Raw genomic sequence first — 12,985 nt, 5'->3', positions numbered from 1 at the left:
TAATCGGAATAGGCACAATTAAAGTTTAAAATAAGTTTATTGACGTTTCAGTTTCCACTTCGGAAATAATTCTCAAAATACAAACATTAATAAATTAAACAAATTTATTTTTTTGTTACTTCTTCTAATTCTTCTAATAATATAATTTCATCTGACTCATTTATATTGACAATTCAGACATACATTATACATTTTAAAGTAGACGACTTTACTAGAAACTAGACTAAACTAGAAAATAATATTGCTAATATTATTGAGTTGCGTTCCTGGGACGACTTTATTGTAAGATAGTTTGTTCGATTACATGAAATCAACTTTAACTTGAGAATATCCGTCAAAAAAAGTCATAGCACATGATTCGTCTTTAAAAAGACAACCACGTGCCATTATGACAGTAAAATTCTCCTGTTAGTGATTCCTTGTTTTTTAACAATCGACCGAATAGAACAGAACAATGAGATCCTACATGATACACAAGGAATAATACGAGGAAAATAGCAATATCATACATAAAAGAAAAAGATAGGAAATAAATTCAACATTTTAACAACATTCAAAATAAGACATTGAGATCTATTTTATCTAAAACTAAACTTAACAATGAACAAGAAAGAACAAAGAATTGTATTTATAATGTAACGAAATAGCCCATCTCCGTTACGTCATACATCTTAGAAGGATAAATCTAGAAAACTCAAAGTTGGCATTTCAATAGCGCCCATCTTCGATGCGCTTTCGATGAGACCAATTAGAGATGAGCTACTCCAGAATATTCTCGTACATAATAACTTGTATATATATATATATATATATATATATATATATATATATACATATATAAGTAACGATGATTGAGGGCGTTTTAGTTGATAAGATATTGCCGAACTGTAAACTTATAAATAAATATATATATTTATATAAATTCGAACCGCTCGTTTTTTTAATCTCGCTACAGTTAATGTTACGGTGTGAGATTTAGAAATAAATTCAGCAGTGATTGCTAAATAAAAATAAGACTTTTGAACTTTTGAAAAGTATTGTTCGTCGGGAACAGCCGCCTAATTCGGTAGTGATCTTTGTAAAAAAATAACATTTAAAAAATACGTGTGTGCTTGACCAAAAATGCTGCTAGTACAACTTTCAGTAAAGCAGTTGCGTGAGCAACTAGAAGAACGCGATGAAGACAGCAGCGGGTCCAAGAAGATCCTCCAAGAACGACTGAAGAATCTTCTTAACAAGAATGGAGATGACCCACAGACATTCCATTTTTAATCAGCAGAAGAAGCAGTTTTAATTAAGATCGAAGAGAGTTCTAAAAAAAATGATAAGAAATTTGATAATGTCTCGCAAATGATTGAAGAAACTTCTAAAAAATAATGATGAAAGATTCGACGAGACTTCACATATTATTAAAGAAGTAGCTAGACAAAACGACGAGAAACTCGAAAAGGTTTCTAGAAGATTCGACGTAAGTATGTACTCAGAACAATGAGAAATTTGAAGAAGGCTCTAAACCATTCGATCAGATACATAAAAATGTAAACAACGTAAAAGAGAAGATCAAACAGTTAGAGAGCATGATAACCAATACAAAAGTGCTACCACCAGTTAATACAGTAGCCTTAGATCCGGTAGTGAAAGAAGAATCACCGAGAGACGAAACTACACATCATATGAGATTCAAATTGCCATCATTTGATGGAAAGTCTTCTTGGTCTATATACCTTAGACAATTTGAAGCTATTGCGACAGCCAATCATTGGACAGAAAAAGCTGTTTCCTTGACTGCTGCTTTACGAGGTGATGCTGCAGATATCCTAAGATCGATTAATAAGGGTCAAGAAAAATGTTACCAGACCTTTTTCACTCGACTAGTCAAACGTTACGGAGAGGCCCATCTACAACAAGTCTACAAGGCGCAACTAAGAAGTAGAATGCAACGAGCAAGTGAAAATTGGCAAGAGTTTGAAGCAGATGTTGCTCGTTCAGATGTTGCTGATTCATGAACTTGCCCGACAACACATCCAGTTAGCTAGTGACAGAATGAAAGATCAATATGATTCTCGATGAAAGAATGAAAGCTATGAAATAGGTGATTGTTTGGCTTTATAATCGACAACGTCGTCGAGGCTTGTCTCCTAAACTGCAAAGAAAATGGGAAGGTCCGAATGCAATTAAAAAGAGAATAAATGATATAATATACTGAATTAAGAAGTTGCCGAAAGGTAAACCAAAAGTAGTTCACATAAATCGTCTTGCACCATATGCTGGCTCAAATGAAACACAAGAAGCACGAACCCTTTAACATGAGATCAAGGATGACCGGCGACCAAGCTTTAATGAATTTTTGTCAAATTACGCAGAGAGAAAGAGTGCTAGATTCGGCGTGACGACAGAAGTTCAGCAGGATCTTTTTAGTGTCCCGCATAGCGTCTCTCTAGCCCACTGTGTTGCCCAGGATCTTGAGATGACTAAAGGAATCTGTATTCTATAGGAACTTCGGTCGTTTGGACGAGTTAAAAAACCAGCAGCCTAAAGTTGGAAGAGTAATGAGATTAGAAGATGGTCCTCGCTCTTTGCTGTATATGATGACCAGGAAGTCGTATACAGACAGGGCAAGCTACGAGGATATATGGCATGCTCTAACTAATTTGAAGAAAATCCTGTGCAATTATGACATCAAGAATTTGGCCTTACCCAAGATAGGCCATGCACTAGAAAATCTGGATTGGAAGATTGTCAGAAGCATGCTTGAAGTGATCTTCCGAGAAACCGGCGTACGAATTACTGTGTGCTATATTAACCCGAAGAGATTGCGTCCTTCAAAGTCTGTAGACTGTTATTTCTTCTTGAGGGGTTCATGCAGAGCTAGAGAGTTCTGTAGATTCCGCCATCTTGGGCCTACATCTTAAGTTGCTGATCGGGACGCTCAGATCTAAGAGGGAAGCAGTGTAATGAAATAGCCCGATCTCCGATACGTCATAATTCTTAGAAGAATAAATCTAGAAAACTCAAGAGTTGGCATTTTAATAGCGCCCAGCTTCGATGCGCTTTCGATGAGATGAATTAGAGGTGGGCTACTCCAGAATATTCTCGTACATAATAACTTATATACATATATATATATATATATATGTATATATATATATATATATATATATATATATATATATATATATATATATATATATATATATATGTATAAGTAACGATGATTAAGGGAGTTTTAGTTGATAAGATATTGCCGAACTGTAATAACATATTATGAGGTTTTTTTCCTGGTTTTTTTTCTCATAATTTACTGTAGAATCACTAACAGGAGAATTTTAGTGTAATCATGGCACGTGCACGCACGTGGTTGTCTATTTAAAGACGAATAACGTGCTATGATTTTTTCTGATGGATCTTAAGTTAAAGTTTATTTCATGTAATCGAATGAACTATTTTACAATAATGTCGTCCCAGGAACGCAACTCAGCAATATTGGCAATATAATTTTAAAGTCGTCTATTTTAAAATGTATAATATATGGTGGTCCGGGGTTCGAATCCCACCGCCGGCAAGAACATCTAGACATTTTAAAAATGTCTATAGGCCCCAGGTCGACTCAGCCTGAATAAAAATGAGTACCTTGGGTAAAACCAGGGGTAATAATAGACGGTTGAAGCGTAGCACTGGCCATGTTACCTTCCTTGTATACCGTAGGCCCTAGATATAGCAGACTACCCTGCTATACTCCCAAAGCCGCGACAACGGTATAAAACGGGAGACTATAATATTATATAATATATATCTGAATTGTCAATATAAATAAGTTAGATAAAATTAAAGAATTAAAAGACTTTTTCACCAAGTAACAAAAACCAAAATTTTAATTTATTAATGTTTGTATTTTGATAAAGATTTCCGAAGGGGAAATTAAAACCTCAATAAACTTGTTTTAAACTTCATTTGCGGCTTATTCCCATTAAAATAGTAATTACTTTAAGATGCCACAAGAAAATAACTTTAGAATAATATTTTGAACAGTTTGTCTCTATCTGTCAACATTTTTGAAAAAAGATGAATAACTCAGAAGATATAAAATTTTGACCTATAATAGCTTATACAGATTTTATCTGGAATCTTAAGCAGAATCCAAAATAATATACTGTAATAATATACAGGATGTTCTGTTAAAAATAAGAATATTGCTACTCACTTGCGGTATAACCGGAAGTGGCAAGTCTATTAAAATACTTACGGAGAATCTAAAAATGCAATAATATATAGGGTGTTTCATTTGAAATAACTAAATTGCTGTTCACTTTTGGTATAACCGGAAGTGGAATATCTGTCAAAATATTTTCTTTAAGTTCGACATAACTTGTAATCCCCATAAACCAATTTTAATAAATATCGTGTAAGTAGTTTCCGATATAGATATTTATATTTTGAATAAAAAGTGAGTAATTTAACGTTAGAACAATACAATACACCCAAATTGTAGCCTCAATTGACGGTCGTGCAAAACGTTGTCGCACTTATGTGAATTTAGTGTTTCTAGATTTGGAAGGTTTAGAGAAACTTGAGATTACAGTAAGACAGCGTTTCGTAACCTTTTTCAGTCCGCGGACTCCTATTAAGGACCCCCTTAATAAAGAGCAAAGGAATAAATTTAAAACAATTTATTTAAGTACTGAAAAAATAATATTTGTATAAAAATTAAAAATATTGTATTAATGTGAAAGTTGGTGCTGCTTTTTTGCTACTAAATTTGTTATATTTGGTATTACGTTTTTCCTTAGTTGTAATCTCAAATTGGATTCCAATTGTAGTTTGTTTCTGTATTTGTTTTTGAGATATACAAGAGCAGAAAATCCCTTTTCACAGAGGTATGTGGATAAGAAAAGCAGTAAATGTTTCAGTGCTTCTTCTGATATTTCTTTATAAACTGTTTTTATATTCACCCAAAATCTTGATAAGGAAGATTCTTTGAAATGACGTTTGAATGAAGGTTGAATCACATGATATTTCTAGTAATTTATTTTCCTGTATCGTTGTCAACCCGATAATGTCTGAAACATCTGCGTTAAAAGGGTGAGCTATCCAGTTTTTATTTCTGTCGGGTTCTAGAAAATAATCCCGAAAAGAAGACCGCAAATATCTGAGGTGTTTAGTCATTTCTTTTTCTACTTGCGTTGGCAATATTTCCCCACCACAGGAATCCAAAAACGCTACCAGTGTAGGAAAGTGATTATAGTTTTTTTTAATTCTACGATTAGTCCAAAAGTCAAGTTTTTTTTACCATCGTTTCTATTTTATCTTCAACTTGGAAGATGTTGTTATCTCTTTTAAGAAGATGATATGCCACCATTTAAGCCATTAAAAGTTATTGAAATTGTCAGCATGTTTATTTCCGCTGCCTTCTGAATTCTTAAAAAAATATATATTCTGATCTCATCTGTCAGCTCGCGAGTACGCGACACGACTTTGCCACGAGACAACCAGCGGAATCATTTGGCTTTAACCAGTGTTTAATTGTAACAATCACATTAAAAACGTAATATCTATAAATTTATATAAACTGTAACCGAACACAGAACAAAACAATGCGAATACGCGTAATTAAATCTTAACACATGAATAATAAATTATCCCAAGCGTAAGTAACGGTTACGAGACTTGCATTTATTTATTAATTTAAACGTCCACAGATAAGACCACGGACCCCCTAACACATGCTCGCGGACCCCCAGCGTTCCGCGGTCCACAGGTTAAGAAACACTGCAGTAGGAGACTAGTTCTAGAATATCCCAGAATTACGTCTGAAGACTTTGCCTGCATTTCATGTTGCAGCCAGTTAACTGCAGGTTATTCTCTCCAGAAGCCCTAATGTTAAAATATGTATAAATTTGGTTGTACAACGTTTAATATTTGGAAGAGAACATGTTAATAGAAATAAACACTGGGCTAATATTTTTTTTAATAATTTTTCACTTTTTGATGAATTCCACTTCAGTATATTAAAAGTGTTTTAAATGTTGGTATATACAATTATTGGAGAGAATTGCGTGCTTGTGTAATACAGACATTTCCGGAATAACGATGGAACACCCTTAGTAAGTTGGTGCTTTAGGTTTTAAATTACCCAGAAATTACCTTTAAGGAAGACTGAAAATATTTACATCTCGAGCACATAAAAACTCTAATAAGAAGCCTTCCACATTAGAGTCAGATGTGCGAATGCCAGATACTAAATTCCTAGGTATCATTAATTCATTACCTGTTGTTTCCAAAATATTTTAAGAGACAATAAAAATGTTTCTAGGCACATTCCAGTTATATGATAAAGGTATTATTTTTTTGGTATTAATGTATGTAGATTGGATTATGCAAGATGCCATAGATTAGAAGAATGCAATTATAATAACAGAGTGAGAACAGATGTGAGAGAATTTTTTCACGCTATTAAAGATCTTCAAAATATGGGACACAAAATTCATTTGCTTAAAAAAACACGATGGGAACAAGATAAAAAATAACTTAGATATCAGACTATAATTATTATTGCTTAATACTTTATGTTGGTGGAATAGAATTATTGTAATATAATTTGCTATTTTCATATAATCTAAATAACTATATATCTTCAGGACAAAATAACTTCAGCCTTTAATATATGTAGGTACATATATAGCACCATTATTAAATAGCCTTGAAAAAATAACAAAGGCGATTCACAGACGAAGAATAAAATAAGGAAATATGATTACAAAATACTCGCTAGGTATTTTTACGAGATCGTATCGCTTAATTATTGTCCTAAATTTTTATTTACCTCTACGTATTTTTGTAACCTAGATTTATCTAACGCTTTATTATTACCTAAGTGTTTAAGTGCTGTATACTATAATTATTTATGACCAAATCTAAAATAAAAGGGACGGTAAAAATGTTGGTGATATTTACTCTAAAATTATATTGTTTTAAAGACATACAATATAGAGTGTTGGATACTAATAACTAAAAATAGGGATAAAGGGCCAGAGTAGATAAAGAGTTTTATAGAAAAGTCATTTACAAATAGCCCAGTCTGGTTATGCAAAAATAATCGATTTCACGGCAAAATTTTTCGCAGATATCTGAAGCTTTTAAGACATACATAGGTGGGGGTTACTAGATGACGAACAGATGAAAAAGTACTCGTATTTTTACATTGCGTTTTTTTAAACAATAATTTATGGTTTTTTTACAATCATTTACGTTTTTTCCCTTAGATTTTACATAAACGATATTTATATAATTTTTATATCAAGGATATCTTTATTCTCCCGTTTTTTTAATTAAAATTGATAAGTAATTTACGGAGAAATTTGCAAAAAAGCAGTTTTTTTGCACTAATTTATAGATTTTATTAATTTTTTTATTAACAAAATAAAATGATATTAATACATTTGAGCGTCGAGGAATTACCGTCTTTCAAATTTGTTCGAAATTTTCCCCCGATCGGTGAAATAGTTTAAAAGATATTTAATTTATTTATCCCCGAGGGTAAATATTTAAACTATTAAACCTGCTCTATTAATGATGCTAGACACATTTAGCGAATTTTATAGGATTCTTTAAGATTTAAACTATCTCAGAAGTTAAATGCATATTGCGTTTTCATCGAAACTATTTACAAAATAAACGTTTGAAAAAGGGGTATGTTTTTTACTTATAAACAATTGTAATAACTTCTATATTTTTCAAGCTACAGACCTGTACGTAGAACCATTGGAAATCTGGTAAAAAACTCACATTAAAAAAAGTCATTTTTCGTGAAGTCGAAGTCGGGAGTCAAACTTCGATCAGATATTAAAACATCATAATTTGTTAGATTAGGTTTAATAAAACATGATTTTTTAATTTTTTCGTTTATCATTTTTGTACTGTCGTATAATAAGAGATTTTGACTAAGACCGTAAGTCAGACTTAAAATTGACTAGCCATACCTAGGAGTGCTGGAGGTTACGTATATATATATATATATATATATATATATATATATATATATATATATATATATATATATGTATATATTTATATATAAATATATTCACACATATTTTTTAAATTACATGTACTATAACCACATGGTCTTTTGTTGTGCTATGTTTGAATCAAATTGTAAACTGTATTTAGTTTCAATTGATTGTTTATACAACCTAAGTATTTAATGTCTAATATCTTAAGCTTCTTTACATTTTACACCATTGACTGCTTATACTGAGAACCAATAATCGAATGCAGAATTTCGGTTTTCTCGTCGATTGTTTCTTTAGGAAGTCTTTAGGAATTGCGTTAGTCCAGAAAAATATGAAAATACGAGCCCTAAATATGCGTATATAGAGAACATCACAGTTACTTGCTGCACAATTTTCTGAAATTGAGCAAATGACGAGGGATGACCCAGCCCAACGAAAACAGGGATGTATAAGTATTATATAAAAAGAAAAACTAGGTATTTTTGCCAATTGTACAAAAACTGGGTATGTATGGAACATATAAAAGCATTTTGTGCTGATCATGTAGAAAGAAAATTTACATAATTTAACCCCCTTTATTTTCTGTTTCTAATTTTAATTTTGGATGTATCCTTTTTACTTGTATTATTGTAAGTATATAGAATATTAATATTGTCTTCTTTTATATTTTTCTTTCGGATTTTGCCGTTTATGATTTTTTTAATAAACTCTTGTAAAAAAATAATGGTGTTAGTTATTTCGCAGTAAACTATAAAAATATAATTATATTGATAGACATATTATATGTACATTTAGGTAGTACAACGTTACATCAGTAAGTTTCCTTAAAAATATTTTTTTTTTTAATAAAGAGAATATTGTTTTAAATTTGGTCCTGATAGACCCCACCCGTGTATTTGTGTCACAAGAAAGTCACCCATAGAATAGAGGGTTAAAGGAAGACTTTTATAATTAAATGGAGACAATATTCGAAAATAAATACGATGTAAGAATAGTACAAGGTGATGCTAATGCAAAAAAGAGGAAAAGAAGAAATATACTTACCCACCATAGGAAAACATAGTTTGCATGAAATAACTAACGAAAATAATCACTTTCAGATTTGCAAATAGATTTTGCAAAGGAAAAAAATGATCATTATGAGTACGCACTTCCAACACACATGAATACACCAAGGGCCGTAGAGATCGCCAGATGGGAAAACTATAAAGCAAATAGATCATGTGCTCGTCGAAAAAGTCATAGAAGATGTATAAAGAACATAAGAGCATAGAGTGGATTAGATGCAGACACAGATCATTTTGTAATTGAAATACAAATGAAGCAGCTTATACCAGTTCTTACAAACCAGCAAAAAAACACAAAGCAACTAAAACTAAAAACTATTAGACTACTGACAAAAGAAGAACAATATGAATATGAAAGAAAAATCATTATAGAATTAGATAACATTGTAGAAGATAATAAAAAAGATAAATATAAAGAACGGTTCAATGAGGAATGTAAAGTAGAACTAGATGAAGAAAATAAATTAAGACTCAAAATGATGCAAGAAAAAACACTACTGCTGATAGCCAGAAGTAAACAAGAATTAAAAGAAATACTAAAAAGAAAGGGGTATACATAAATACCGAAAAGACCAAATATATAAAATGGAGAGAACCAGAATACATACAAGTAGAAAGATTCTATTACCTATGAGCGACATTTATCAGAAAATCAAATATAAAAGAAGAAATTCAAACGAGAATTATGGCTGGTAATCGATGTATCTTCGCTCTAAATAACTTATTAAAAAGTAAAAACATATCTAGAACGACTAAGATAAGACTATATAAGGTAGTGATAAGTGATAGTGATATTATATGCGAGTGAAACAAGGACGATGAACAAATCAAAATCATGCTCAAAGTATCGGAGAAAAAAATCCATAGGGAAATATTTTGAAGAAAGCTATGGAATAGAATGCGGATAAAAAGACTAAATATAGAACTACAGATGATGTATGGAGAATCCAATATCGTAGGGATAATAAAATCACTCAAACTGAGAAGGTTGGGCCATATCCAAAAGATGCCAAACACGAAATTATCCATAAGAATACTAACGGGAGGAATAGGGGGAAAGAAAAGGAAAGGTAGGCCGAAAACCAGATGAAAGAAGAAGGTTAAAAAAGACATAGAGGAACTTAAAGTTTCAAATTGGAAGGACACAGCAGAAGACAGGAAAAAAGAAAAAGAAGTAATAAATTTAATAAAGTAGTAAATCAAGCCATCGGCCTACTAGGCCTGAAGAGCTAAATTATATAATTAACAACAATCTGCCTTTCTGCACACAATTTTATTATAACTCACAACGATTGTTAAATTAATAAAGTTTTGATTATAAAAGATAATATAAGTAGTTCTCTACGTAGCTACAACTTAAACTGAATCGTCTTTTTTAATTTTTAACCATTATTACTTCCTAATACTAAAATGCCTATACACACACAGAGTGCATATTTTATCTGTTTGGATCATTCTTGTAGCAATCGCCTCCGCTTTTTTGTAGAGTTCAGCAGTTTATGTTTTCTCTTTTATATTACACTTACAGCTACAAGAGAAAGCGTCTAATATATGTTTGTATATATATATATATATATATATATATATATATATATATATATATATATATGTATATATACATATATATATATATATATATATATATATATATAAATATATATATATATATATATATATATATATATAAATATATATATATATATATATATATATATATATATATATATATATATATATATATATATATATATATATATATATATATAAAGTATATGTATATATACATCAGAGACGTACTAGTTTTTTCCATATAATATTAAATGGAATATTACAAAAAAGTCGTAGGAAATTAAAAAAATTTCATTAAAAGCGTATAAAAAAATATATCATGTAGAATAAAAATGATTAGGAGTAATTCAAAAAACAAAATTCGATCTAATAGCCACTGAAGTTTTAATCGCAGCCAAAAAATATTGCCAATGTTCAAAATTTGCTGCTACGACAGATAAAAAAAGTGAAATTGGTCAATATTTAATATTGACCAATTGAGATATGATACATTTTTTCAAGTTCTTGGGCTTTGAAGTTCCGAAATAAGTATTTTTCTCGCCGGGCTGAGAAAAGAAGAGTTCCTTACCACTTAGCTAATTCAACTAATCGAAAAAACAGTCAACTTTACTTGTGTTTTTTGACTATAAACAACGGTTTTTAAAAACAAACATATCCTCATAGAATCTAGGCGTTTAACTATTGAATGGCGCCGATTTTAATTCTTAATTGTTATAAACAAAGCAGCTGTAATTTTTTAAACAAATTAAGCTAACTCCACTTTTGTTGGTCGTAGAAAAACTTTTTTTTTAATCTTTGTCCCGACTTCAGCTATAAGAATTAATAAGTTGAAAATATATGTGTAATGTATAGGTTAAAAAATGTGTAATAATATTGATTTATAACGCAAAAGTTGCACATACTTCAAAGCAATAAATAAGCGGTTGAAATATTTTTTAAGCAAATATTTTTACTTCTACATAAAAATATAATCGACCAAAAAGAGACGTTTAGAATTAGATTTTTATCTTTTTTTCTGTCTCTTCAAAAATTATGAACTTTTAAGAATTTAACAATTAAACATATATCTTAAAAACAAGTTATTCGATCGGATCTTGCGAAGTCTCATATCTCATATATGATATATCATATATGATGATGATGATAATAATTTTTGCATAAAAAAAAAGAATTTCGAAAATAAAAAAGTATTTATAGAATAACTTTTGTGTCACTCATGTATAGTCTTTTTTTTACTGTTTAATGTAGTCAGTTTTATCAATGTTTTGTTTTTATCAATCTCTAAATACCTTGAATACCTAATTTTTTTCCCTTTCTCGTCAAATTCTCGATGTAATTTTATTGGCATAGTGACATGTTGTATAGAACTTATAAATGATCATTTATAGTGACATTATCAAAAGGCGGAATTGAATTTTGAAAAATACAAAAATAAGAATAGTGCAACTGTTACGGAACAAAAAATATTTAATCGATCTAGAAATATAGCTGAAGATTAGGTACATTTTTATTGATACTCAAACAAAATGTTAAGGATGCCATAAAAGGTAAATGTTAGAATGTTGTTAAAAGAACATAAAATCTAGCGGTAAACACAGTTGCATAATCATTAATAACAGTAATTTAGACTTGAAAACATTTTCTTAAGAAAGAATTTTTTTAGTAACATTTGAATTTAAATAACATCAGACATAATCAAGGCATAAAGAATAACATAAGTAAGATTTGAGTGGGTTAAATACTATTCATTTTATTGAAAATGAAAAAATACATTTGGCTGAAAAAATTCTTAACAGCACTTCACGATCTACGTAACATTTAATCTTATTACTCATTGTATATCCTTTACTCAAAATGTAGCACTTCTCAATTCACTTCACTTAGATTTTTTACATTATTTTCATATTGGAAGACTTCAATGCTCGCGCTAGCGATAACTCAATCCCGTTACTCAAATTCAACAACGTAAGCACTAGAAGGAAGACACTGAATAACACAAAAACTTACCAAAGGTTATTCCAAAGAGTAGCAGCAAAGAATCACTATGAATGAACTGTCAGTCGAACGTTGAAGCCGCGTATATACTCGGCCTACATCCCCACGAATCGCTAACCTAGATTTTAGACGATTGTGGCCCCAGGGGAAAGAGCCCCCTCTCTCTCATTGACTGCTGTCGGCGGAGTCTTTTGACCACTATCACTATCGTGTGTTGTCTTCATGAAATTATTTGTGAGCAAGTCTTTTTTCTACACTTTTTATATGTAAAATGAAATAATGTAATATATTTAGTTATTTGAGTATAGCATATTGTCAAAAATTCTTTGGATTATTAGATCCGGA

At 30.6% G+C, this 12,985-nt stretch overlaps 1 protein-coding gene across 1 annotated transcript in view; it reads right to left on the bottom strand.

The window, feature by feature from the left end:
- The window catches only part of LOC140445562 (uncharacterized), a 156,016-nt gene extending 143,241 nt beyond the window's left edge, over window positions 1–12,775 (bottom strand). Inside the window, exon 1 of the mRNA XM_072537682.1 lies at window positions 12,653–12,775. The gene's annotated coding sequence lies outside the window, so the exon portion shown is untranslated. The remainder of the gene's footprint in view (window positions 1–12,652) is intronic.
- Between the last annotated feature and the right edge of the window lie 210 nt (window positions 12,776–12,985).

This window comes from Diabrotica undecimpunctata, chromosome 7 (assembly GCF_040954645.1).
Source record: "Diabrotica undecimpunctata isolate CICGRU chromosome 7, icDiaUnde3, whole genome shotgun sequence".
Lineage (NCBI taxonomy): Eukaryota > Metazoa > Arthropoda > Insecta > Coleoptera > Chrysomelidae > Diabrotica > Diabrotica undecimpunctata.
The sequence above is the reverse complement of the archived record's forward strand: the minus strand, read 5'-3'. Positions and strand labels throughout refer to the sequence as shown.